Here is a 27,436-nt window from a genome sequence, read left to right as displayed (position 1 = left end):
ACAGATTTCTCTCAGCAGTCTAATCTGGAGAGTAACACAGTTACACATCTCTGCAACAGGTGAAATCAATGATTTAACTGACTGATGATTATTTCTGCTGCCCCATAAAACATCTTTCTGCAGGGAGATAGCAGACTTTGGACTCCCAGGGCTCTAGCACTAGCAATAGATTTAGAAGGCATTTCTGCCACATTTTTTTTTTTCTTGCTGGTGCATGACAAAAAATTCACAAACTAATTCCATTGAAATTTACCACACTTCTATCCTAGGAATTAATAACATTCCCTCCTCTTTGAGGAGCCATATCCCCCCAGCTACTTGGCAATCACAGCAGAGGCTGTGTCCAGGGAAATACCTCAGGACTGAGGAAGTAAGTTTCTATCTCTGAAAATTAAAACAAAACAATGCTTTGACCTAGAAAGTAGCAGCCACAATAGCAATAAGGAACCCAGAGCAGTTTTTCCCAAGGCCTTTTGTTTCTGCCTGGGTTTTGTTAGAGAGCTTCTTCGTTTGCAATGAAAATCAGTGCTGTTGCTGGGGAGGTCAAACGGTTTTCTTTGAAGTCTTCCACCTGGTTTCAGGCAGAGAGAAATGAGCAGCCAGTTTTGTCCCCAAGAATGGCCAGTCTTTTAGGGCTATGTCCAAAAAGAGCACAAGACCAATGGATACAGCTGGGGAAGGGAACAATTTTGATGAGTTTCCACTGTGACCTTGGCAAGACACCTAGTTTACTTTGGTCTCAGTTTCCTCGTCTCTAAAAACAGGAGGTGGGAATAGATGTCTTTAGGGTCCCTTAAAGTCCTAAATCCATGATCTTACAGTCCTAGAAATCTCTTACACAAGCCTTGGGAAAGCATAAGGTGTAAGAAGGATTTTTTTTAAGCACATGAGTTTATGTTCTTAACGTGCTCCAAAATGCAGTTTTTGATCTTTCTGATCATCAGCAAGGTCAAACAGTGTTCAACAGTTTTATCTCTCCACTCATGTACCTTCATGAGTAGAATAAAGTAAAACTGTTCTATTGGACTCTTTCTTAAATGGTATGAGATTTAGAATTCATCTTAAAGGTCATCTAGTTCTGTTCTCTCACTTTACAGATAAGGAAACTGAGACACAAAAAAGGGAAATGATTTGACCAAGATTTCACAGATCTTGAATGGCTACACACCCATTGATGTGTCCACTGTACAGTGCCATCTCATCTCTAAATTATTAAACCCAGAGAAAGGTCACAAGAGGATAAAATTTTCTCACTATTTTATACTCTTAGCCTTGTAAATTCCTTTAGAACAATAAAGAGCCAGATTCTTTCCAGGGCTTAAATACTATCAGGTAGGAAGTTAAGTACTTAAGCAGCACAGAAGAAAATTTGCAGCAGGAAACTCTTTGGAAAGCATAGATGACCCCCTAGTTACCAGTAAGTAGCACAATTTTGTTTGAAAAAGTCCCAGAATGCAGAAAGAGTAATAAACTGTGGCATCATTACTGGAGAAACCCATACCAATCTCTGAAGCAAAGGAGGTCAACCAATCAGCTTCAGGAACTAATTTACTCGGAAGTAGGCAAGCAGATAGAATAACGGTTGCACCCTTCGCAGTTCCCTAATTGACAGAATTTGAAACATGCTGCTCTCATAGGCCTAAGGCCCTACCAGGCTATAAAGCGTCCTAAAATTTTAGAGCTAGGAAAGAATTTTGAGATCTGCTTGCCATGTTTGAAATCAGCCCTTTCCCACACTAATGGGGCAGGTAGGTAGCACACTGGATACAGCACTGGACTTGGAGTTAAGGCAACATTATTCATATCTAGACACATAGTGGGTCTACAACTCTGGATAAGTCATTTTGCAGTTGTCAGCCTCAGTTTACACAACTGTAAAAGCAAGACAATAATAGCGCCTACCTTTGCAGGATGCTTGTGAGGGTTAAGTAAGGTAACAGTTGAAAACATTTAAAAATACTTAGCACTTAGTAGTAATAGGCAGATAGGAGGCACTTAGGAAATGTTTGTTTCCTTCCTCACTTCCACCTGGGAGATTAGGACCAATAACTGTCTAAGACTCTGGGTATGCGTATAGAATAACCAGAAATCAGTTTTATGTATTTCATCATAAGATCATAGATCTAGAGCTGGAAGAAACTTCAGAGGTCATTTAGTTTTTTACAGATGAGGAAACTGAGGCTCAGAGAGTGCACCCAAAGTCAGATGTGGAATTTGAACCCATGTCTTTTGACTACAGGATTAATGTTCTTTCCACTTAACCAACAGGATAGGAAAATATGTCTCCTTGGTCCTTCTTTCCTTTAGAATTTTGGTGCATGGTAGAATGAGCGTGAGCTTGAACCTGGGTTCAATTCTCAGGACCGTCGCTTACTGACTGATTGGTCTTGGATCAGTAATCTCACTGACTCCCAGTTTTCCTATCTGTGATGCTCAGATGATGATAATACTTGCACTACCTACTTAATAGGGCTGTTTGGAGATGTGTGTGAGATTTATGACACTAAAGAAACACATAAATACACAATTATTATTGTTAATATCCCAAAGGCTGTCCTAAAAATAATAAATATGACCCAATTTTACAGAGCACATTTCTCTTTGAGACTCCAGTCCAGTTTTTCTTCTACTTCTATTCAAAGGCTCAAAGGTTTGTTAATACATGTATATATAAGATATACATATATGTGTATATTACATATTTCTGTGTATATATAAACATATATATTTTAGTATAATACCTTAGGCAGGTATTACGTATATTTTGCATTTATTTTATTTGAGGAAATGAAGGCATAGAAAGATTAAATAATGAGTCATTCAACATTCAACAAACACTGGTTAAACACTGACTTTTCCAGGAACTGTGCCACGTGCTGGAAATATAAAGAAAAATGAAGGATTTCCTGCTCTCAAAGAGCTCACGTTTTAGTGAGAGACAACTACACGTATGCAGGTGAACAAATATTAACTAGATGCAAAACCCTTTCCCATTCTAAATCTCTGATGCTATGATACTAATAAAGCAATGTCAAGAAAGAGAGCACACTGGCAGCTGGCAGGATCACAGACAACCTCAGGTAGATGGTAGAACCTGAGTAGCGCTTTGGAGGAAACCAGGATTCACAGAGATGGAAGTGAAGTGTGAGTGCATTCCAGACGTGAGACACAGCCTAAGCAAAGGAAAGAGATAAATGTTATGTGCAGAAAACAGCTGATAGGCCAGTTTGATTAGAATACAGGCTGCAAAGCCAGGTAATGACCAGATGGTGGTAGCTTTTGAGTGCCGGGCTAAGGATTTTATATTTTATCCTAAGGTTAATACTAATACTAATATTAATTAGTATTAACTAATTAATTAACTAATAGTTAATACTAATACTAATACTAATATCCTAAGGTTAATAACCACTGAAGCTTCTTGAACAGGGCAATGGTGTCATATTTTTGCATTAGGAACATACGTCTGATATCCATTTTGAGATAGACTGGAAGGGGTAGAGACTGAAGGCAGGGAGACCAAATAAGAGGTTATTGTAACCATTCAGAGAAGTGGAAATGAGGACCTCAACTGGGGTCAAGTTTGTGGGAACAGAGAAAAGAAGATAAATGCAGGAGATGTCATAGAAGTAGGATTGACCACATTTGACAATTGATAGGATAAGGAGGTTGAGAGAGGGAAGAGTTGAGAGTGACACTAGGGTTTCAAATCTGGGTGATTGAAAAGATTTTGGTTGCATCAACATGAATAAGGAAGTTTGGTGGCTGGATGGGTTTTGGTAACAATGCAATGAATTCTCTAGATCATTATTGATTAGAGAAATGCAAATTAAAACAACTCTAAGGTACTACCTCACACCTATTAGATTGGTTATTATGACAGAAAATGAAAATGATAAATGTTGGAGGGATGTAAGAAAATTGGGACACTAATGCACTGTTGGTGGAGTTATGAACTGATCTAGCCATTCTGGAGAGCAATTTGGAACTATGCCCAACAGGCAATCAAACTGTGCAGACCCTTTGATCTGTATCTCAAAGAGATCATAAAAAAGGTGAAAAGATCTACACGTTTAAAAATATTTATGTAGTTTTTTTTTGTGTTGGCAAAGAATTGGAAATGAGGGTGTGCTCATCAATTTGGGTAATGGCTGAATAAGTTGTATATGAATGTAATGGAATACTATTGTGCTTTAAGAAATGATAAGCAGGCAGATTTCAGAAAAACCTGGATTTACATGAACTGATGCAAGGTGAAGTTAGTAGAACCAAGAGAACATTGTACACAGTAACAGCCATATTGTGTGATGATCAACTATGAATGACTTAGCTCTTCTCAGAAATACAATGATCCAAGACAATTCCAAAGGCCTCATGATGGCAAATGTTACCGCATCCTGAGAAAGAACTGATGGAATCAGAATGCAGATCAAAGCATATTATTTTTACTTTCTTTATCTTTATCTTGGTTTTTCCCTTTTGGTCTGCCTTTTTCCCCAACATTACTAACATGGAAATATGTTTTACATGATTGCATATATATATATATATATGTATATATATATATATATATGTGTATATATATATATATATATATATATATAACCTACCTAAAATTGCTACTGTCTTAGAGAGAAGAAAGGTGAGGAAGAGAGGGATAAAATTTGGAACTCAATTTTTAAATGAATGTTAAAAAAATAAAATGAAATGAAAGTTAAAAATTGTCTTTACATGTAATTGGAAAAATTAAAATACTATTAAAAAAAGAAATGAAATGAATTCTGTTAAATGTGAGAAATCTATGAGACATCCAGGAATATGGAAGAGAGATTAGAGAAAGATATAGAGACTCATCTGTATAGAAATTTTCATTGAACCTTGGAGAAATGATTAAAATGACCAAGAGAGCATGGAGAGAGAGAAAATGAGTCAGAGTCTGGGCAAGGGGAGAGAAGATAACTATCCAGCATGACCATCCATGGCTATCCAGAGTCTGAGAAGTATCAATCAGACAAGTAGATGTTCATCTTTTCTATATTGTTATTATCTATGTCACAATTACTCTAACCACATTATCCCTCAATGAGGCAAGCTCTCTCTGTCAGAGTTCCAGGGGTACCTGAGAGGTTTAAGGGTCTTTTTCTAATGCCATTGACTCAAGCCCCCATTCTAGGTATATTCCTTTCATTAACCACAGTGACTAGTACCCCAGTTCCACTTAACAAATTAGCATCAATTACCTTTTCAGAGGGAGATTAACTTTAAAGATACAGCAAAAAGAGAAGTACAAACATTTCCCCACAATGCCTCAGGGGCACACTCTCCCCTCTAATACCACCTCAGTCCATAGGGAGAGTGAGCCCAGACTTATGGTAAGTTTCCACATAGCATCGGCACATCAACTTCCTGTCCAAATGTGGTATCATTGCTAAATGAGCCCTTGTCTCAGCTACTGTGAGGCCATGTCACGAAGGTTGCTCTTAGGGCTTAAAGGATAGAAAAACAAGCAAAGACTCCACTTCCAGACCTCAGTGATTCACTCTCCTGACTTTTCAAAACTCATAAAGTTGTAGCAATCTTAACCCAAAATGAAAGAATAAATGCTGAGGCAAAGAACTGAAACCCATTTTCTTGGACTCCATGTTAACATCAGTTGCACAGAGACCAAAGCCTTTCCCTTTACTGCATTGTCTCTCACTGGAATGCCAGATGATTGGAAGAAGTCACGTCAAGAAAGCACAAGATCCTGGTCACTAGTAAGGCAGTTAGTAGCCCAATGGTTAGAGTTTTAGGCCTGGAATTAGGCAGATCTGACTTCAAATTTGGCCTCAGATACTTTCTAGCTGTGTGACCCTGGGCAAGTCTGTATGCTTCAGTTGCCTCAACTATAAAATCAAGATAATAATGGCACCTATCTTCCAGGGTTGTTTTTATATAACGTTTGTAAAGTGTTTAGTGCAATACCTAGAACAGAGTAGGCATTTAATTAATGCTTATTCTTTTCCCCTTATCCTGGGAAGCAACCTCTGTGGAGATGCAGCCTGGCACTTCTCCTACAGGTGCAACAACCACTATTCCTTAAGACCCAAAAAAGAAAGTTCTTGCCACCTAAGTTGATGCTTATTAAATGCCTATTCCAAGCCATGATGGCCAAGTGAGAAGTAAATCACTATAAATCACAGTAAATCACTCCAATATTCATCTCCAAACAACTATAAAATAGCACCTCAAAACAAATCTTTAAAGAGCAGAACCAGAAAAAGACAGGGTGAAACAACCTTTTAGCCCAAGAAACTATGAAGACTGGTGAGAAAGGTCTGTCTCACTTGGGTAAAAAGAGAACACAGTCCAGAACAGGAAGCATCCCAGCAAGCCAGCAGCAAGTCCCTCAGCAAAACAGAGGGAGATCCTGAGCCCCAGTGCAGTGAAGTGGGCCAATGCCAGCACCAGGAACCCCTACATTCCTCAGCATAGCTAGGAGAATGGGCAGATTCCAACTCTGAGAACCACTAGGTGCTTCGGCATAGCCCCAGACAAACAGGCAACCTCCAGCAGACAGACTGTCATGGGCTTTATTTAGTGTATCCGCAGCTAGACACAGAAACACCCCACTGGCCTCAGCACACACCAGACAGCAGCACTAGGACACCAGCTCAGCACCAGGTAAGCTGACTGACTCCTATAGCCCATAGCAGTGCCAGCCACCCCCCCACCTCCTCAACACAGCACTAAGAGAGTCCCCTGTGGACCTCAACGCAACATCAGTGCAGCACCAGGTAAACAGCCAGGTCCTGCAGCCACTGGCAGAAGACACCTGCGACAGCATGGCCCCCAACACCACCCCAGAAGCAGGGCTCAAATTTAAAAGAAAGAGAAAAAAAAGAAGAGCAAAAAACAACAAAAAAAAATCTGACCATATAAAGTTTTAATGGTGACAGGGAAGATCAAGACACAAACTCAAAAGAAGACAATAATGTCAAAAAATCTATGGGCAAAACCCTAAAGAAAAAGAGCAAGAGGTCTCAGTCCCAGAAAGAACCCCTAGAAGAACTCAAAAAAGAACTTAAAAACCATATAAAAGAGGAAGAATAAAAATTGGGAAAGGAAATGAGAGTGACATAAGAGAATTATTAAAAAAGAGTCAACGGCTTGGAGAAAGAAAGCAACTGCTTAAAAAGTAGAATTGGCCAAATGGAAAAGGAAGTACAAAAGCTAACTGAGGAAAACAACTCCTTAAAAGTTAGAATTGGGCAAGTGGAAGCTAATGACTCTATAAGACATCAAGAATCAATCAAATTCAAAAGCATGAAAAAAATAGAAGAAAATGTAAAATACCTCATTGGAAAACAAGACCTGGAAAATAGATCCAGGAGAGACGATGTCAAAGTTATTGGACTACCTGAAAGTAATAATCAGAAGGAGGACTTGGACAGCACTTTTCAAGAAATTATTGAAGAAAACTGCTTTGATATCCTCAAACCAGAGGGTGAAAAAGGCATTGAAAGAATCCACCCATCACCTCAGGAAAGAGATACCAAAATAAAGGAACATTATAGCCAAATTTCAAAACTATCAGGTCACCGAAAAAAATACTGCAAGTGGCCCAGAGAAATAATTCAAATATTAGGAAGTCACAATCAGAATCATACAAAACTTAGCAGCTGTAACAGTAAAGGATTGGAGTTCATGGAAAATTATATTCTGGAAGGCAAAGGAGCTAAGACCACAATCAAGAATCACCCACCTAGCAAAATCAAGCATAATACTGCAAAGTAAAAAAAAAAAAAAAAAAAAAAAAGGTTGGTCAATGAAATAGGACTTCAAGTTTTCATTATGAGAAGACCAGAATTGTACAAAAAATTTGATCTCCAATATCAAGACCCAAGAGCAGCCTAAGAAGGGAAAAAGAGAAAAGAAAACATAAGGGATTCAATGGAGCTGAACTGTTTACATCCCTACATGGGAAGATGATACTTGTAATTCTTAAAAACTATACCACTAATAGTATGGCTAGAAGGAATATACATAGACTAAGGGTATGGGTATAAGGTGAATTTGAGGAAATGACAAAAAAATTAAGGCATGAGAAAGAGGAGTACACTGGGTGCAGAAGAAAGGGAGAGGTAGAATGAGGTAAATTACTTCACAGGAAGAGGCACAAGAAACCTATTACAGTGGAGGGAAAGTTGGAAGAGTGGGCAATGGACATCTCTTGAACCTTAAGCTCATCAGTATTGACTCAAAGAGGGAGTGATATACACAATCAGTTGAGTATAGAAATCTATCTTACCTGACAGGAAAGTAGGAGGGGAGGAGATTAAGTAAAGGGGGTAACTGACAGAAGAGAGAGCAGACTGGGAGAGGTGGTAGACAGAAGCAAAACACTATTGAGGAGGGAAAGGGTAAAAGGAGAGAGAGGACAAACAGAAGCAAGACTAGGGTGGAGGGAAATACAAAGGTAGTAATCATAACTGTGAATGTGAATGGGATGAACTCTCCCATAAAATGGAAGCACATAGCAGAGTGGATCAAAAACCAGAATCCTACAATATGTTATTTACAAGAAACACACTTGAAGTAGAAAAACAAACACAGAATAAAGGTAAGAGGTTGGAGCAGATCTATTATGTTTCAGTTGAAGTTTGAAAAAAGCAAGGGGAGCAATCCTGATCTCAGACAAATTAAAAGCAAAAAGAGAACCAATTAAAAGAGATAAGGAAGGAAACTACATCTTGCTAAAAAGGTACCATAGACAATGAAGTAATATCAATACTAAACATATATGAAGTGGTATAGCAACCAAATTCTTAAAGGAGAAGCTAAGTGAGTCATAGTTTCATGACCAAATAGGAGACAGAGAGCATAACATAGATAATTTTGATTATATTAAGTTAAAAAGCTTTTGCACAAACAAAACCAAAGCAACCAAGATTAGAAGGAAAGCAGAAAGCAGGGAAACAATCTTTATATCAAGTGTCTCTGATAAAGGTCTCATTTCTCAATTATATAAAGACCTGAGTCAAATTTATAAGGATACAAGCTATTCCCAATTGATAAATAGACAAAAAAATATGAACAGGCATTTTTCAGATGAAGAAATTAAAGCTATGTATAGGCATATGAAGAAGTGATTTTGATTAAAGAAATGCAAATTAAAATAATTCTGAAGAGCCTCCTCTCACACCTATCAGATTGGATAACATGACCAAAAAGGAAAATGGTAAATGTTGGAGAGGATGTGGGAAAATTGAGACGCTAATGCACTGTTGGTGTAGTTGTGAACTGATCCAACCAATCTGGAGAACAATTTGGAACTATACCCAAAGGATAACCAAATTGTTCATATCCTTTGATCCAGCAATAAGTATATATCCCAAAGAGATAATAAAAAAAGGCAAAAGGACCTACATGTGCAAAATATTTATAGCAGTTCTTTTCATGGTGGCAAATTATTGGAAATTGAGGAAATGTCCATTAATTGGGAATAACTAAACAAGCTGTGGCATATGAATGTAATGAAACACTATTGTGCAATAAGAAAGGATGAACAGGCAGATTTCAGAAAAACCTGGAAAGACTTGTATAAACTGATGCAAAGTGAATTGAGAAGAAACAGAAAAACATTGTACACAGTGTCAGCAACATTGTGTGGTGATCAACTATGAATGACTTAGCTCTTCTCAGCAACACAATGATCCAAGATAATAATATAGAACTCATGATGGAAAATGCTATCTACATCCAGATAAAGAACTGATGGGCTATGAGTGTAGATCAAAACATACTTTTTTTCACTTACTTTTTTTTTCCTTTTATTCTGTTTCTTCTTTCACAGCTGTGATTAATATGGGAATATGTTTTACTTAATTGCACATATATAACCTACATCAGATTATCTACTATTTTAGGAAGAGGGGAGGGCAGGAAGGGAGAAAAATTTGAAACTCAAAATCTCATAAAAATGAATGCGAAAAATTGTCTTGACATACAATTGGGAAAAAATAAAATACTAGTAAAATGAATAAATAAGTGCCTATTCCCTTCCCCTAGTGCCTTATGAATGAATCAGAATTCTGGCAATGTACCTACAGCCAGTCAAAGTGATTCCTCCTCACATTGTGGTTAGCAGACCATCAGAACCAGGTACCTAATGTTTGTGCATTCCACAGATCTCTCCTAGTCACATCCATCACACATCATCATGACTTTCCCACAACCACACTCCACAGCCTCTTCCAAATGGGAATTGCATCAGCCATACTTTGCACATGCTCACAAGGACTGGAGTCATTACCCAGTCCCTTATTACATATAAATTGCTCCCCTTTTTCTGCTCACTCCCCTTTGCACCAGCATTATTGAAGACAACCCATACGTCCAAAACCATTTACAATGCCCCTTTTGTAGTAGCAAAAAGGCCCTGGGTACTAAAGGAGTGCCCATCAGTAGGTGACTGACTGAACAAATTATGGTATATAAATGAAATGGATCTATTTTGTACCATAAGAAATGATGAAAGGGATGGTTTCAGAGAAACCTGAGAAGACCTGTGGCTATGTTTTTAACAGTCTAGCAGCCTGCTGAGGATCATAGTACAAAGGCCACCATTCCAGAGCTTGGGTACTTTCTGATGTTCATTCTACAAGGTCACATCAGCCTTCTTCTGATTATCTTCTTTTCTTATTCGTATCCCCAGCACTTAGTACAGTAACTGGTACACAACAAGCACTTAATAAATGTTTATTGTTTTGCTTATTTTAATTATCAGAATATCTGATGTTTTGCCATTTATATTCATTTCTAGAATGCTCTCCCTCCTCACTTCTGCCTCCTTGGTTCTGTCTTCCTTCAAGACACAGCACAAACCCTACCTTCTGCTGGAGACCCTTTGAAGTGTCTCCTCCTTGGCCCCCTCTCCCATCTCCAGTTCTTTCCTTCGGAGATTTCCTTCCATTTACACAATACACATGTAACAGAGATTGGCACATGCACACGGTGCATCAATGTGCTTATCTGATATGTGGAGGAAGCTAGAGATACTGCCTCTAGGAGAATCAGGATGCTGTATAATGGAGATTGCCTCAAAGAGATCATGGAGAAGGTGTAGTAAGTATTCGGAAATTAATCCAGTCTACCCACCACATGGTTTGGAGAGACCTTTACTGTTCCCAATGGTGCTGAACTGGAGATGTCTTTGAAAAGGCCCTTGTCAGAGTTGGCCATTCTTTTCAGCTGCTTCACTCTTTACCTGACAACTTTGCTCCCTGTATTTGATAATTTTGTTGTATATTTGTTGTATATAAATTTGTTTATTTTGTATATTTGAAAGGAGTAGCAAGTAGTGCAGGACAGATTTGCAGTTTCATGTACGATCATCTTTTTATTGCACTGTTATGGAAATGCTTGTTTTATTCCATAAATATGTAATTTTTAAAAATAAAAGGGAAAAGAAACTTTGCTCCTAAAAAGAGACAATACTATAAGGGAAAGAGGGCTCTGGTGTGTTCCTTTTGAGGCCATGTGACCTCTTGAATACAAGTCTGGGTCTTTTCCTAGCTTAAACATTTGTTCCTTCATGCTAGGGGAAGGTGGATTGGCATCCCAGCATCAGGCTTTGCAGTCAGCTTAGCATCAGTACCAAGAGGAGCAAAGAGAGCGACGTTCAGGACCGTTTGAGCAGCTGAGATGAGGAATCATCCAATGGAGCTACTGCACCTGAACATGAACTTGGTGGGAACAATGTTACCTAGAAACTGTGATAAGAGGGAGCCCGTTCCAACCAGACACTTGGAGACCTTAAGATTTTAGGGGTAAATATTTGCACTTTTGTTACTGCTACTTCTTCAAAGTGAATATCCCTTTAGAAAATCTAGTGGATATTAAGTGCCTAAACTGAACTGGGGTACTACTCACTCATATGTAAAAGTAAGGAAACACAGCCAGTAGGCTCAAGCCTTGGCTATAGAAAATAGATACCAAACACCCCAACTAGAACTCTGTTACAGCTAGCAGGGCTCTCAGAGACTGAGCCAATGGAGCCTCACTACATACATTTTGTGAGTATTTAGCAAGGGTATGCTGGTAAATGTTTCACAACCGACTCTTCAAAAAAAAGTGACTTCAATCTGCTTTTAAGTTAAATTTGCATTACTGACATTTTCCCCATCAATGATGAAACAATCAAGCCCTGATTTGTAGTGTCTTTCCAGTTTTTGAGGTATAAATTTTCACACTGAAAATTTAACGATCAGTTCACCAGCAAAGCTGCCCCCAGAAGACCTGATATCCCTGTAGTTATTTACATGTTCTTTCTCCCATTAGAAAGTGAGAATCTTGAGAGTGGGAACCACTTTTGTGGGGTTTCTTTGTGCACCCAGCACTTAGCACAGTGCCTGACACATAAAAAGTGCTTTATAAATGTTCATGGACTGACATAACACATCACCAAAAGCAAGGTTCTGATTATCAGCATCCCGCTCAGTTCCCCAAATAAAGCAAACCAGAAGACTTTTCAGAAATCACTGTCACCCACTTTCAGCTAGCTTGTTTTCAGTTCTCGCCAAATATACCTCACGAAACTGCCCTCCAGAGAGGACAGTCTTTTTCAATACCTTTTCTTCCATTAAGCCCCAAGTTATCAGAACATTTATGTGGTGTGTCCTGGAGTGGGGAAATGAGAGTTAGCTCATTTCTTTTTTTTTCAGAATCCATTTTACATTTCAATGTTAATAATCCTTTGGGAGTTATATGTCTGTATTCATACCGATGATAGTATTAGCGGTCTGATTTGGCTCAAAGGAGAGTTATGCTTTTTATAAGGCTATAACTCAAATTCATCTCTAGAAAAAGTAACCTAGATCAGTGCTAATTCAAACAAAAACTACTATTTGCCTCAATCTCAGTTATTTTGTCATTCATTCTAAACTCTTTTTTTTTTTCTGTTTGCTGAAACATCACCTGTGCACCAATGCTATGCTGGTTTTGTCCAGTTGTTTTTCAGTGGTGTCCAACTCTTCGTGACTCCATTTGGGGTTTTCTTAACAAAGATACTGGAGTGGTTTGCCATTTCCTTCTCTAGCTCATTTTACAGAGGAGGAAACTGAGGCAAACAGGGTTAAGTGACTTGCCCAGGGTCATAAGCCAGTAAGTGTCTGAGGCCTGATCTGAATTCAGGAAGAGGAGTCTTCCTGAGTCTAGGAACCACTGTGCAACAGCTGACTTTCTGGAGGGAAAAATGTAGGCCTGATACACTTTTAAGTTTAACCTGCCTGATTAAAACTTTCTCCATCACTTTCTTGAATCTAAACAACCCACAAAACAATAAATCAAGCTTTGACCTTTAGCATTTGCTGATTTCTGAGATGTAAACACTCATACCGAAAATTTCACAACCACCTGCACTTTAAACAAACTCCGGCACACCCCTGCTTATATCAGTTGTTTTGTCATCTTGTTTCTACTAAAATAGCCCTTGATCTGAATCTAATGATTGCATTCTAGTGGAATGTGAATTCTTCAAGTTGGTCAAGAAGTTTTGGTTTTGTCTTACTATCTCAGGTGCCTATGGGCAGGTAGGTGGAGCCATAGAGCACAGAGCGCAGGGCCTTTAGTCAGGAAGACTCAGCTTCCTGAGTTCAAATCTAGCCTTAGACACTTAGGCGTGCGACCCTGGGCAAGTCACTTAACTCTGTTTAAACTTCATTTGCCTCAGTTTCCTCATCTGTAAAATGAGCTGGAGAAGGCAATGACAAATCATTCCAGTATCTTTGCCAAGAAAACACCAAAAGAGGTCACAAGAGTCAGCCACTATTGAAAAATGACTAAATAAAAATCTCTAGTGCCTAGCAAAAACAAAAATAATAGATTTAAATAGTTGTTAAGTAGACTTAAGCATTGTTAAATTGAATTAAATTTAATACTAGCATTTCTCACACCTGGACTACTGTTACCTCCTCTTGGGCCTCTAAGCCTCCAAATGCTCCCATAATTTTAGCATACCTAGCTAAAAAAAAAAAAAGTTTCTTTGACACTATCACTTTAAGGATATTTCTCTGTAGTAGCTCATTCTTATACAGAATGTCCCAAAAGCCTTAGACACCCTGTATGGTGCTGGGCCTTCAAGTTTGCCAAGTGCTTGACATGCATTTACATGCATCTCAATGTAGATTCTGCAGGTATTATTATTATCCCCATTTTGCACAATGGGAAACTAATCTTCAGAGAAGTCAAGTGACTATAGAGCTAAGAGCCTGAGGCAGGATTTTCCTCCCATGACTCCTAATCCAGGGTTCTTTCTTCTATACCATACTGTTCCTTTAATCAGAGTCCAGTCACTCTAGGTTAAATGCAAATTATTGATTTGAACAAAACCTTCAAAGTTCTTTTCTAGAAAAGAAGTTAGTTTTTCATTATCCAGCTTTTGCCCGAGGGGCAGTGTAGTACAGGGAAAGAGCATTTAACCTCTGTCTGCCTCAGTTTTCTCAACTGAAAAATTGGGATCATAATAACACCTATCTCCCAGAGTTGTTATGAAGATCTAATGAGATATTTGTAAAATGCTTAGCATATAGTGCCCAGCACATAGTAGGAGCTTAATAAATGCTTATTCCCTTTCTGCCTTTCCTTATAAAGTGCCTTCTAACTCTAAATCTATTATTATATTAGTGTAATAAAGCCATCCCTACATGTAGCATGAAGTATCCTTAATGTGGCTCAAAGGGAGGCCAGAATAGGCATCTCTAACCTATTCTCATCTAGAGAGATAGGCTGGGAGTCAGGAAGACCTGAGTCCAAATCCACTCTCAGATATCTACCAGCTCTGTGACCCTGGGCAAGTCACTTAACCTCTGTTTGCCTTAATCCAATGGAAAAGGAAACTGCGAACCACTCCATTATCTTTGCCACAAAAACCCCCTATGGAGTCATAAAGAATAGATCATGACTGAAAAACAAGCCTCTTCTCCTCCTACTTTTCTCTGAAGGAGATGTTAATTTCTGCCACGAGGGGAAACAGAAGGTGGAGCGCAAAAGCTTGCCACTCTACTTTCCTCAGGGAGAAGGGCTGTCAGGTCAGAATTTTATCCATCTGCTCCTTTAAATATTATTAGCCTAGGTTACAAGAACTGATGTGGAGTCAAGTGAACAGAGCCAGGAGAACACTGGATACAGTAACAATTGTGTGATGGTCAGCTGTGATTGACTTAGCTCTTCTCAGCAATGCAATGATCCAAGACAATTCCAAAAGATTGATGATGGTATCCGCATCCACAGAAAGAACTGATGGAGCCTGAATGCAGATCAAACATACTATTTTTCAGTTTTTAGTCTGTGTTTTTTTCCTTTTGCAAACTTCTTTCACAACATGACTAATATGGAAATATGTTTTACATGATTGCACATATATAACCTATATCAAATTGCTTACTACCTTAGGGTGAAGGGAGGGAAGGAAGGGATGGAAGAAGAAAATTTGGAACTCAAAATTTTATAAAAGATTAATGTTAAAAACTTTCTTTACATGTAACTAGAAAAATAAAATACAATTAAAGATATTATTAGTCTAAGGACTATAGTTTATAGGTTCAAATTAAACATCTGGTTGCTATTCATTAATGGAGGAAACCAGACCCCAAGCTTTATATCCAAGGCCTGATTTCCTTCCCACGAAATACAAGTTCCACAATGAACACATATAACAAATAGCAAAGAAACTCAATTATCCAAATTAATAACAAAACAAACATCAGAGAAGGTATATATAGGAGAATACATACCAGACAAAATATAATGGAGCTCTCCCATCAGGAGCAAACTCAATCAGGATAGAGTGTCCTAGATGTCACCTAAGGGGAAATTCCCCAAAGTCTCTAGAGTAACAATTTAAGGAAGCTTTGGTAGGTTCTACATTTGAGGAAGCTCTGGGAAAAAAAAGAAAGCAGGGGGTTAGAAATTTAGAGCATCACTATGGGACAGAGGAACAAGGATTCCAAATAAAGAGGAACTTCGGATCATTATTTATCTGAGCAGTGCTAAGAGAAGAGAATGGTATAGCGTAAATAATGTGGAACCTCCAATCAAAAGGCCAGTTTTGACACTTACTAGTGTTGTGACCATGACTGAGTCACACTTAAGCTCTTGGAGGCTCAAGCTAGGGATAGGGACATGATGAAGACTGCCAGCTCCTCTCATGCTATCTTCTTCCCAGAGTCTCATTCTTCCCTCAGCAACCTGAAGAGGGATTAGTTGACATCACCCTTCTCTTCTCTCACAGCTGGGTGAGGAAAGATCCTGAGGAAATTCAAGAGACTTTATAATTAGCTTTAAGTCTCAAAGGCAAATACATATACGCTTATACATACATATGCACACACACATATATATATACACATACATATACGTGTGCGTATACATATATATGTACACACACTTGTGGGGGACAAATATAGAAAGAGACAGAAACAGAAAGGGGGACAGCAGAGACAGAGACAGAGAGAGAGAAACAGAGAGACAGAAAGAGAGAGAGACAGACAGACAGACAGAGACAGAGAAACAGAGACAGAAAGATCTCTAGCATCCCTCCCAATCCTAAGTGCCCAATTATGGTGCAGACAATCCTGGTCTCCAAGTACTGAGTGGTCTTGAGTCTTAATGACAATCAAAGAAAGGAGGATGACAGTGATAGAAAGTTTCTGTCTGTCTGTCCATATGTTCTTCTCCCTCCCTTCTCAATTTTGTGTCAAATTTCCTGCCTCTACAGCATTTAGTTTTTCAGGTGAAGAAAGAAAATATCTCCAAAGATGCCTGTCTTTGGATAGCACCTCCTCTATGAAAATGATGGAAAGAAGAAAAAAAACTATTAAACAAACAGACCTCCAAAACGTAATTCCTTTTTTCTGTTTGCCCTTGGTAATGTCACCTTTACCCTGACTTTCCCCTTATAACAAATTCCCCCTCCCCTCCAAGGTAGAAGGGGTGGCTTGGAAAAGCTATGCATGCATTTCTTCAGGGCATATTCTTCCATAGGGGAGGGGGGGAGTGGTACTAGGAGAGAAGGCCCAGTCAAGTATTTGCATTATCCATAACTGGAGAACCCCAAAATTGTGAAATAGGCAAAGTTTGTTTTTAGTCCCCCCACCTCTATCCCATATCCTTTCCTACCTCCTTGGTAGACTTTTCCTTCTTGCTTTTCCTCACTCACCTCTCAGGGCTCTCCTTCATGTGCTCAGTGCCTGCTCCCATTATCCTTCCATCATTTTTCTAATCAAAACCTGCCCCCAGGGGAGTATAATAGAAAGTCACACTTGGGAGATAGCTGCCCAATAAAGCTTTCAGTGTGGCCCACACGACTTCAGACAGAGACCATTTGGACTAACTTGTACTTAACCAAGAATCCCTTCTACAACATCCCTGAAAGGTGTCTCATTGTCATCTCATTGATGTCAACAGACAGTGAAGAAAGTTCCCATGCCGGATGGACCTCCTGGGGCAAATTTAGTGGAGAGCGTGTGTAAGAGTCACACAGGATGAGTGGTCCCAGATGCATTATCCTCTGCATCACTGGAGTAAATATTCACCAGAGATCAATTGAGTATTTGAATCAGTGCTGTAATTTCCCCTGCCCACCCCAAGTAGAATATAAACTCCTTACAGGTAAAACCAGTTCATCTTTTGTCTGTGTATCCCTAGCACCTAGCAAACAGCCTTGCTCACAGTAGGTACTTAAAAATATTTACTGAATTGAATAGCAAAAATCCCAACAAATCAATACTGGTCATCAAAATCTTTCTATGCTAGAAGCCCTCCAGCCTGTAAACACAAATAACCCTGTGCCTGTGCAAAGAGACGACCATTAACTGTGTGGTATGAAAAATGACATGCGTAACAAGATTAACCAGAATGTCCTTCCTTCCTTGACCTTCAATACAATTTAATTTTTATATACTACATTTAGCAGAGCTCATAAAAAGCTTTATAGAGAGATGTTATAGAGATTAAGTCACTAGGAATCCTAGGACATGAGACAGAGAGTCCTGTGTGGACGGGATCCTATCCAAATGTGTAGGAAATCTCAAGGTTCTTTTCTTTGGGCTTGCTTTCCTCAGCCTTAGCCACGCTTTTGAAAAAACCAGCTATCCCTGGAAGATGCAAACAGGGTCCTTTCAAAATATTTATTAGTTTATTCAATGGCGCTGCTGCCTCTTGTATCACTGTAGGAAGCTCAGTAAATCCCCATAAGCTGCTTCTGGCAGTCAAACTCTTCTGTTGACACAGCGAGCATCACATTCTGTCTAATCTTGTAAGGACAGAAGCAAGAGTCTCTATCCCCTCAATAACAAAAAAGGGAAATCCATGATTTGTCCATTCAAAGTCTGTGGCCTTGGCGTTAGGAAACATTCTTTACCAGAGTGTAGCCCAAGCATCCAAATGCAATAGATGAGTGTCTAAGGGGGTTGGGATGGGATAGGTACTGGACCTGTGATTTCATTCTTTCAGGCCACATGTGGCCTTCTAGGTCCTCAAGTGTGACTTTTTGATGGAATTTAAATTTTACAGAACAAATTAAAATGCGAATTCTGTCAAAAGGCAGCACTTACAGACCTAGAAAGCCACATGTGGCCTGAAGGCCGCAGGTTCCCCACTCTTGGTGTAAGGAATTCCCAGGTGAGGAAGCTCCCTCTTCCAAAGTATGCTGATACCATCTCTGAACACTTGCAGTCTTAAAGAGTTGCCTAGAGCACTGAGAAGTCAAGTAATTTGCCTAGGGTCACAGAGCCAGCATATGTCAGAGGTCAGAGTCCAATCCATGTTCTCTTGCTTTTGTGGCTAGTTTTCTAGCTACTAAGCTACGGGTATTATTTCTATAGTATGTAACTAGAAAAGCGTTCCTTGGATATTAGGGAGAAGATACCAGCCAGCTACACAGATAAGTAATTAACAAATCCCAGCAAGTAAAGAAAAATTCTGGTATTATGAATTTAAGCAGGGGTGGGGGAACCTGTGGCCTCAAGGCCACATGTGGTTCTAGGTCCTTAAGTGCAGCCCTTTGACTGAATCCAAATTTCTCAGAACAAATCCCCTTATAGAAGGATTTGTCCTGTAAAACTTGGACTAGGTCAAAAGGCTGCATCCAAGCACCTAGAAAGCCACGTGTGGCCTCCAGCCCTCAAGTTCCCCACCCCTGGTTTAAGTAGTCCTTCATGGGGGTAGGGGGAGAAGGAAAGGTATAACATAGAGAATAATAACTGACATTTATGTAGTAGTTTAGGATTCGCAAAGCACTGTGTCAACATTGTCTCATCTGATCCTCGAAACAACCCAGTGAGTTAAGTGCAGCAGTATTTATCATTCTCTTTTTATAAGATGAGAAATCTGAGGCTCAAAGGGGCTAAGGGACATACTTGGTTTAAGTGCATGGCCAGCGAGCTGGTGATGGATGAAGGATTGGAATCCAGGTTCCAATCTGAATGAGCTTCTCTCTCCACTTCGCTGCCTCTTTAAGAAAGCCTATGAGTTGCTAGAATGAAAAATTACCGTACTTATTTACAATCTTAATTTGGGTTATCAATGTGAGATCTCAGCATCTGTGATTAAAAATACAAATTTTGAAATTAGTCAAATTAGTCAAGTGCATGGAAATATATTGGTTATGGTCAAATCAACAACATGGACACATAGGTAGTCTATTTTAAGGATAGAAAATAAATAATTACTTATATCCAAAGAACAGGAGTAAATGATGCTATTAAGGCATTATGTGACAGAAAGAAAAGATGAGTTGGTCATGTGGCAAAAGCAAGGTATAACAGATCCACAGAGTGATCCACTGTACCTTTATGATGAAGGAAGGAAGGAAGGAAGGAAGGAAGGAAGGAAGAGGTGGAAGGAGGGAAAAAAAGATGGACGAAGAAATAAAGGAAAGGAGGAAAGAAGGGAGGAAGGGAGTGATGAGAGGAAGGAAGGAAGGAATTAAGGAAGGAAGGAAAGAAGAAAGGAAGGAAGGGAGGGAGTAAGGAAGGAAGGAAGGAATATCTCTTATAGAAGAGAACCAATAGTCCCTCTCACTACTGATTCCTGTCATCACTGGATAAAATCTTCTAACTTTTGTGGAGAGGAAGTTGCCCTAGATTTGTCCCAAATTGAAGAAGGAAGGATAGATTATGCCAGCTCACTAGAGAGGCCTAAAGGAAATAGAAAACTCCAACTGACCAACACAATGGAAAGGATGTTAGAAAATAAGAAGAAAAAAGAAGTTTGGCACATTATAGACATACAGAGTTGGTCAAGGTAAAGGGAGTAAAACCACAGTGAATTTTTAAATGAGGATAAAGAATAATTTCAAATTACCTTAATATATGGAAAGTAAGGAAAAACTGACACAATATTAACTTATAATTGTATATGATCATTTATTATGAAACTATAACTATAGAGTGGAAAAAATATAGCATAAATGGTTACAGATTGCTTCATTCTTTGTATTTGTACCTCAGTGTCCAACACAATGCCTTGCCCACAGTAGTTGCTTAACAAACATTTGTTGATTGGTTAATTAAAGAGACAGGTGAGTGTCAGACATCAAAAAAAAAGAAAAAGATGGTGGAATGAATTCACAGCATGGAGCCAGGGTACAATATGCAAAGTATATCTTAGTTGGGAAGACAGTTGGACCCAACAGTGACCAAATGTAGTGTTTATGTGAAGGTCAAATCTAAGTCTGATGTCCTTAAATTGATATAGGTAGTTTATCCCAAAGTAGCTAATGAATGTGAACCAATATATAAACAAGGCAGGGTCATTTTCTCTATGGCATGTATGGATAACATCACTCAACAACAGCTTAAGACAGAAAGTCATTTATTTTAGCCAAAAATGAAGGTGGAAGCTTAGAAAATGAAAACCTGGAATATGCTCAATTTGGGAAAACCATGTAGGAAAAGAGATGGCAAACAAAATATTTCCTTACACTTTCTTAGGGGAAAAAATTCTGACCTCTGCTCTACTAATTAATAATAACTCCCTCTGCATTCACAAAAGTTATAATAGTAATAACCCTTTGGAGTTAGGTTGGCTCTTAACCTCTCTTAGGAGGTGAGATAGTAACAGCAAAGTAGGAGATCTCAAGCAAAGATGATAAATAATTGAGACTTCATGTGCCCTGAAGCTAATACCTTATATTTGTAGTCTTCCCTATTAGAATGGAAGCTCATTTAGAATAAGGATTGTTTTATTCTTTCTACTTATATACCTAGAACTTACCATTTTGCCCAGCATGTGGACAGGCTTCATAAACACTTATTGATTGGTTGATTGGTTGATTGATTATGGTAATTGTGAAGGCCTAGCAGGAACCCTAAAACCTTGCTGAATTGGGCTCTGGCAATACTACCATTTAGGCTAACACCCTAGTCAAGGTGAACCAACTACTCCTAAGAGTCAAAGAAACAGACACATTGACATTGGGATGTGGATTGGCTCTACTTAAAACGTGTTATGATTAACTTGATGAAGAAAACAATAGCATAAATAGTGCAAATAGGAGCAAATAGTGCAACGTCATGTTGTAAAATGACAAGAAGGTAAGAAACCTCCAAAAAAATTTAAAATGCCGATAATTTCACTTCCATTCATAAGGGCAGATGATGTGGAACACCATGAATTGGACTGAATAAATGAATGATATCATTACTTGCAAGTGCTACATCGTGAAAAAGCTGGTTATGGACCTTACTAGTCATAGGCAAGGAATTCATATGGCTTTCTGTCAATAGCACCTAAGCTCCAAATAGGCTAGCAACATATGTGTTGCATATCATGGCAGGACAACTATAAGAAATAATTTCATCCCTTAACTCAGATTAGATGAAATAAGAGCTAAAATTAAGGAGTAACTAAAATCTAAAGAAGGAAAAGTTGAAGAACATGAGGACATTTGCTTTCAACAAGGCTACAGAAGACTAATATTTTTATTCAATTATAAATATATTTATAAATATTCATTAATTATTAACTTTAAATTAATTAATAATTTATTGTTTAGTTAATTTATTAATCACAAATATTTATTCTAATACTTTCATTCAATTACAAATACTTTTATTCAATAGTAGTTATTTTATCCACCTCTGCAGTTGTCTACAAAATATGGTGTAAAATAAAGATAAAATAAAATAAAATAAGATAGCTACTTTTCCCGGGACCATTTCTAACTAAACTCTCTCTCTCTCTCTCTCTCAAAAAAAAAATAAGAACAAGGCTAGAAATAAGGAAGAGGTTAGTAATGATGGTGAAGATGGCGATGAGGAGATGGCAGATTACCTCTCACTGATTCCTTAGGAAACTGGCATAGTATGGTTAGGTACTATCCAAGATATATGATAATATTTAGAAAGTACATTAAAGTTTGCATAACACTTTACATGTATTATCTCTTTTGGCCCTCATGATATACCACATTTTATAGACAAAAAAAATGCTATGTTTTCCTACCCTTTCTCAGTGATTGGGCTTGATCCATTTTAATTTTCAAATAGAGTTACATTTGATGATACATTTGATATCTAGAGGAACTGCCAAAAACTTCTATCCCAGAGGAAAAACTTGAAATCTGCTACTTCTCAATAAAAGATTTGAGGTAATAACTTACCACAAAGAAAAAAAAACAAATAAATAAAGCAAAGAAGCAACTCATATCTTGGTTGGCCATGCAAGAAATGCAATGAATTTATAAGAAGTCCAACTGTTTCCAGTATCAGAGTTTCTACCTTACAGTCATGCTTTTAAGAGGCATATTCACTTTACCAGGTTACTATGGAACAACTTACTTCAGTGTTTAAATATCATGGGAAAAGATAGAAAAGAAGCCTAGAAAAGGAAATGTCTACAGTCCAATCTTATTACCAGGAAGGGAATCAATCCATTTCCATCATTCCTCATTCTCTCCTCCTTCATTCTAGTGTCTGATGAAAAGGTGGCCCTTTATCTTGCCAAGACCAGCCCCTCTCAATTTGTTCTTGATCCTGTCCCATCTTCTTCTCTGATGGATTGTTTCCATTGTCCTTGCCTCACTCTATAATCTTCAATCCCTCCCTATCTAGCAATTGATTTCTGCTACCTTCAAATACACTCGTGTCTTATCTATCCTTAAAAACAAAAATCTTACCAGATCCTTCCCCACTATCATCTGCTATCTCCCCTCTCTTTCTTGGCTAAATTCCTCCAAAAAGCAGTCCATACTTGGTGCTTATACTTCTTCTTTTACCCTCTTCCAAACCCTCTGCAATCTGGTTTCCTACCTTACTATTCTAGTGAAACTATTCTCTCCAAAGTCATCAATAACCTCTTCATTGTCATATCTAATAGCCCTTTCTCCATCCTTATCCTTGACCTCTTTGCAGCATTTGATACTACCGATTATATTCTCCTTCTAGATACCCTTTCCTATCTGAATTTTCATTACACTGCTTTCCTTATTCTGCTCCTCCCCCGATGATCCTTAATTTTCAGACTTCTCTGCTGGATCTCCGTCATTCCTACTGATTGTGCCCAAAGCTCTGCCCTGGGTTCACTTATCTTTATATTTTGTGCTCTCTCATGTTCTGAACTCATCAGCTCCTATAGATTAATTTATCATCTCTATGAAGATGACTCCCAGATACGTATGTCCAGCCCCAGTCTCTTTCTGAGCTTTAGTCCCATAGACATTTCAAATTGGATCTGCTACAGGCAGCTCAAACTCGACATATTCAAAGGACAACTCATCTTCTCCCCAAAATCCACTCATCTTCTGAACTTCCATATTCAAAGGAACCATCATGCTCCCAGTTAGCCAAATTCACAATCTCAATATTATCCTCCTTTCTTCACTCTCACTTATTCCATATATCCAATCAGTTACCAAATCTTGTAACTCTTTCTCTACATATTTCTCATCCAAGTCCCATTCTTTCCCTTCGCATAACTACTACCCTAGCTCAGTCCCTCATCTCTCACCTTGACAATTGCAATAACCTCCTAAATGGCCTCTATAACTCAAGCCAATCTGCCAAAATGATTTTACTAAAGTTCTAGAGGAATCATGACTCTCCACCTCCAACTGCCAACTGACTTTCCAACAAAATCTAGCAGCTTCCCATCACTTTTAGGATCTAGGTTTAGAAATTACCTTGTGAGTTCAAAAGGTCTGGAGGTACTGGGTGCCATTGAGGGTAGCTGAATGGTCGCAGGAGAACAATACTCACAAAAGCTCTCCAATGCTCTTAGGATGGCCACCATCAAGAGGACTGGTCCAGTAGACATGTTTAGACAGTGCAAATTTGAGGTGAAATATAAAATGACTGAGAAGCAGGCTGATAAACAGTGTTTATGTTCTCATGAAGATTAAGTGTTAGCCTCCTGGCAAATTCTAACAGTAGTTATAGGTTAAATTACTGAATCTTTCAAGCCATTCTGTTAATTTACTATGAGTCATTTATGTTTAACATTTATTTGTAGGAATAATCACCTGTACCATACCTGATTTATATTATATATTGAATATCTTTTATTCTCCTCTCCTTTTAGAGAGAAATCCTAGATATAAGCCAAAACATAAGGTCTAAATCAGGGATGGGTAACCTGTGGCCTCAAGGCCAAATGTGACGCTATAGGTCCTCAAGTGTAGCCTTTTGACTGAATCCAAACTTCACAGAACAAATTATTTTATTAAGGTGCCCAGAAATGATCTCTCACTGTTAGAATGGGACCACATATTAAGAGCAACAAGGAACTTGGAGATCATCTATTAAATTTTCCTGTTTTAGAGATGAGGAACCCAGGGCCTAGATGGATTAAATGATTTGTCAAGGTCATATAGTAAATGGAATTAGGATTTGAACCTGTGTCCTCTGACTCCAAGTCTTTCCACTGTATGAGGTGCCTCAGTCAATCAGTTTGTCTTTATCCCATACTCTAATGATAATCTCTATATCTCATCATTCTGAAGCTGTCAGAATTTTTCTTCACTTAGTGGACTTTGTTATTACTAAATTACATTAGAATCCCCAATGGAATTATTTATTATATTCTCATCAGTGACAAAATGATTCATCATGGTTAATTCTATTACAGGGGATACCGAGGAAAAAAAATGGATAGTTTTCCACTTCATGAAGGATTTTGTCACATGTTGCTAGCATCCAAAGAGTAACATTAGTTTTACATGTAATCCATGCCCTCAGACCATTTCCCTCTTCCTTCTTCTCTCCACTCACACCTTTTTCATAGTTCAAGGCCTCATCACTACTCACCTGGCTTATGGCAACCCCTCTACTCAAAAAATTTTAATGGCTCCCTATGGCTTTTACGATAAAATACAAAATCCTCAGCTTGGCATTTGAGAGGACCTCCACAATTAAGGCCCTACCTATATTTCCAGTCATATTTCATATTTTTCCCATTCACATGCTCCCTGATCTTGTCAAGTTGGTCTTGCTAACTGTACTGTATATGTGGCATCCCATTTCCTAACCCCATGGCTTTGCACAGGAGGCCCCTAACATTAAAATAAACTCCCTCTTCACCTTTACCATTTGTAGTTCTTAGCTTTATTTGAGATGCATCTCAGGTGCCACTTCTTACTTGATGTCTTTCTTAATTCCTTCTCCCCTAGTTTTTACCATTGTTTTCCTCTTAAAATTATTTTGTGTTATTTTATGTGTATGGTTTGTTACTTGGTTTAATTTAGTTCGGTTTGGATCAATTTTACTAGTGCATGGAACATCTAGTGCAGAGACCCTGCCTGCCAATGCAGATCAATAACATGTCTTCAACTTAGAGTATTATAGAGTTGCCTAGGATACTAGCAGATCATGTGATTTTATGCAGAGTTATGTCTGACACTGTGTGTCAGAGGCAGAACCTTTTTGGTTATGCTGTATCCACTCAACAGAATATAAGCTACTTGAGGGTAAGAAATGTTTCACTTTTGTTTTTTGTATCCTAACACCTTGCACAGAAAGATGTAGTACAGTAGTGAGCGCTAATAAATATTTGTTGAATGTCTAACGGATAATTAAATTATAGAAAGTAAATAAGTGAATGGATAATTAAATTATAGAAAGTAAATAAGAACAATCCAATATCAGAGGCAACCCAAGTGCACCATTGTTTTGGTCACAAATCCCTTACCACCACCATCACCCTTTTTTTTAATCCTCCCCATGTTTATTAAGTCCCACCAACAAAGGAATTTACAACAGCAAGTTAGACTCAAAAATCAGAACACAAGAATCTGTAATTATGGGACCTCAACCAGGGTAGCTTTTCTTGGAGCTCAGGCTTCAAGATAATCTGGGATGAGATCCACATTATGAGAAGAATGAGGAGTATGGAGTTGGGAGGAAGCTCTGGGAGGAGGCATGATCTTTGTCCTAAGAGTGAAGGGAGGTCACCACTTGGATCATTCTCCTTTTTGTAAGGCTAAACATCTTCTTCCTTAACAGCTAGCAAGTGCAAGAGAGATAAGGGCCTGGAGGAGGCTGTCCGGATTCTCAGGGGGACAATAGGAAGACAGTGTTTCATAAGCTCATTAAAATTCTATTCAATTACACAAAAGTCACAAGGCTGCACAGGCTCATCTCCCTCTCCCTTCCCACAGTGTTTGATCTTGCTTCAGTGGTGACCTTGGAGCAACAGTGAACTTGGCATCATTAAGGATTTCCTGTTTATTTCAAGTTCTTCCTTTCCTCCTGACGAACTCTAGAATGTAAAGAACAATCGACACTCACTCATGCCATATGTATCTGATTTTATATGCAAATATTTTAAATGGTTTTTAAAATATTTTGTCTTATCTACTATATGTAGGTTTATTTAGAATTATCTGCTACTGCAGATAGAGTGCTGGGCCTGCCATCAGGAAGATGAGTTCAAATATGGCTTCAAACTAGGTCTGTGACCCTGGGTAAGTCACTTAACCTCTGTCTGCCTCAGTGTCCTCAACTATAAAAATATGGAGAATAACCCTACATACTCGGGTTATTGTGAGAATGAAATGAGGTCGTATTTATAAAAATATGGCACATAGTAGGCCCTTAATAAATGCTTGTTTCCGACTTACATGAGCTGATGTTGAGTGAAATGAGCAGAACCAGGAGAACATTGTACACAGTAACAGCCACATTGTGTGATGACTGACTTTGATAGACTTAGCTTTTCTCAGCAATGCAAGGTTCTAAGACATCTCCAAAAGACACGTGATGGAAAATGCTGTCCACATCCAGAGAAAGAACGATGGAGTCTGAATGCAGATGGAAGAATATTATTTGCTCTTCTTTTCTTTTGTTGTTTTGTTTTGTTTCTTCTTTCTCATGGTTCCTCCCATTAGTTCCAGTTCTTCTTTATATCATGACAAATGTGAAAATATGCTTAATATGAATGTATAAGTAGAGCCTATATCAGA

Source organism: Vombatus ursinus, unplaced genomic scaffold (assembly GCF_900497805.2).
Source record: "Vombatus ursinus unplaced genomic scaffold, bare-nosed wombat genome assembly UNPS02014784.1, whole genome shotgun sequence".
NCBI classification, from domain to species: Eukaryota; Metazoa; Chordata; class Mammalia; order Diprotodontia; family Vombatidae; genus Vombatus; species Vombatus ursinus.
This window is presented reverse-complemented; position numbering follows the sequence as displayed.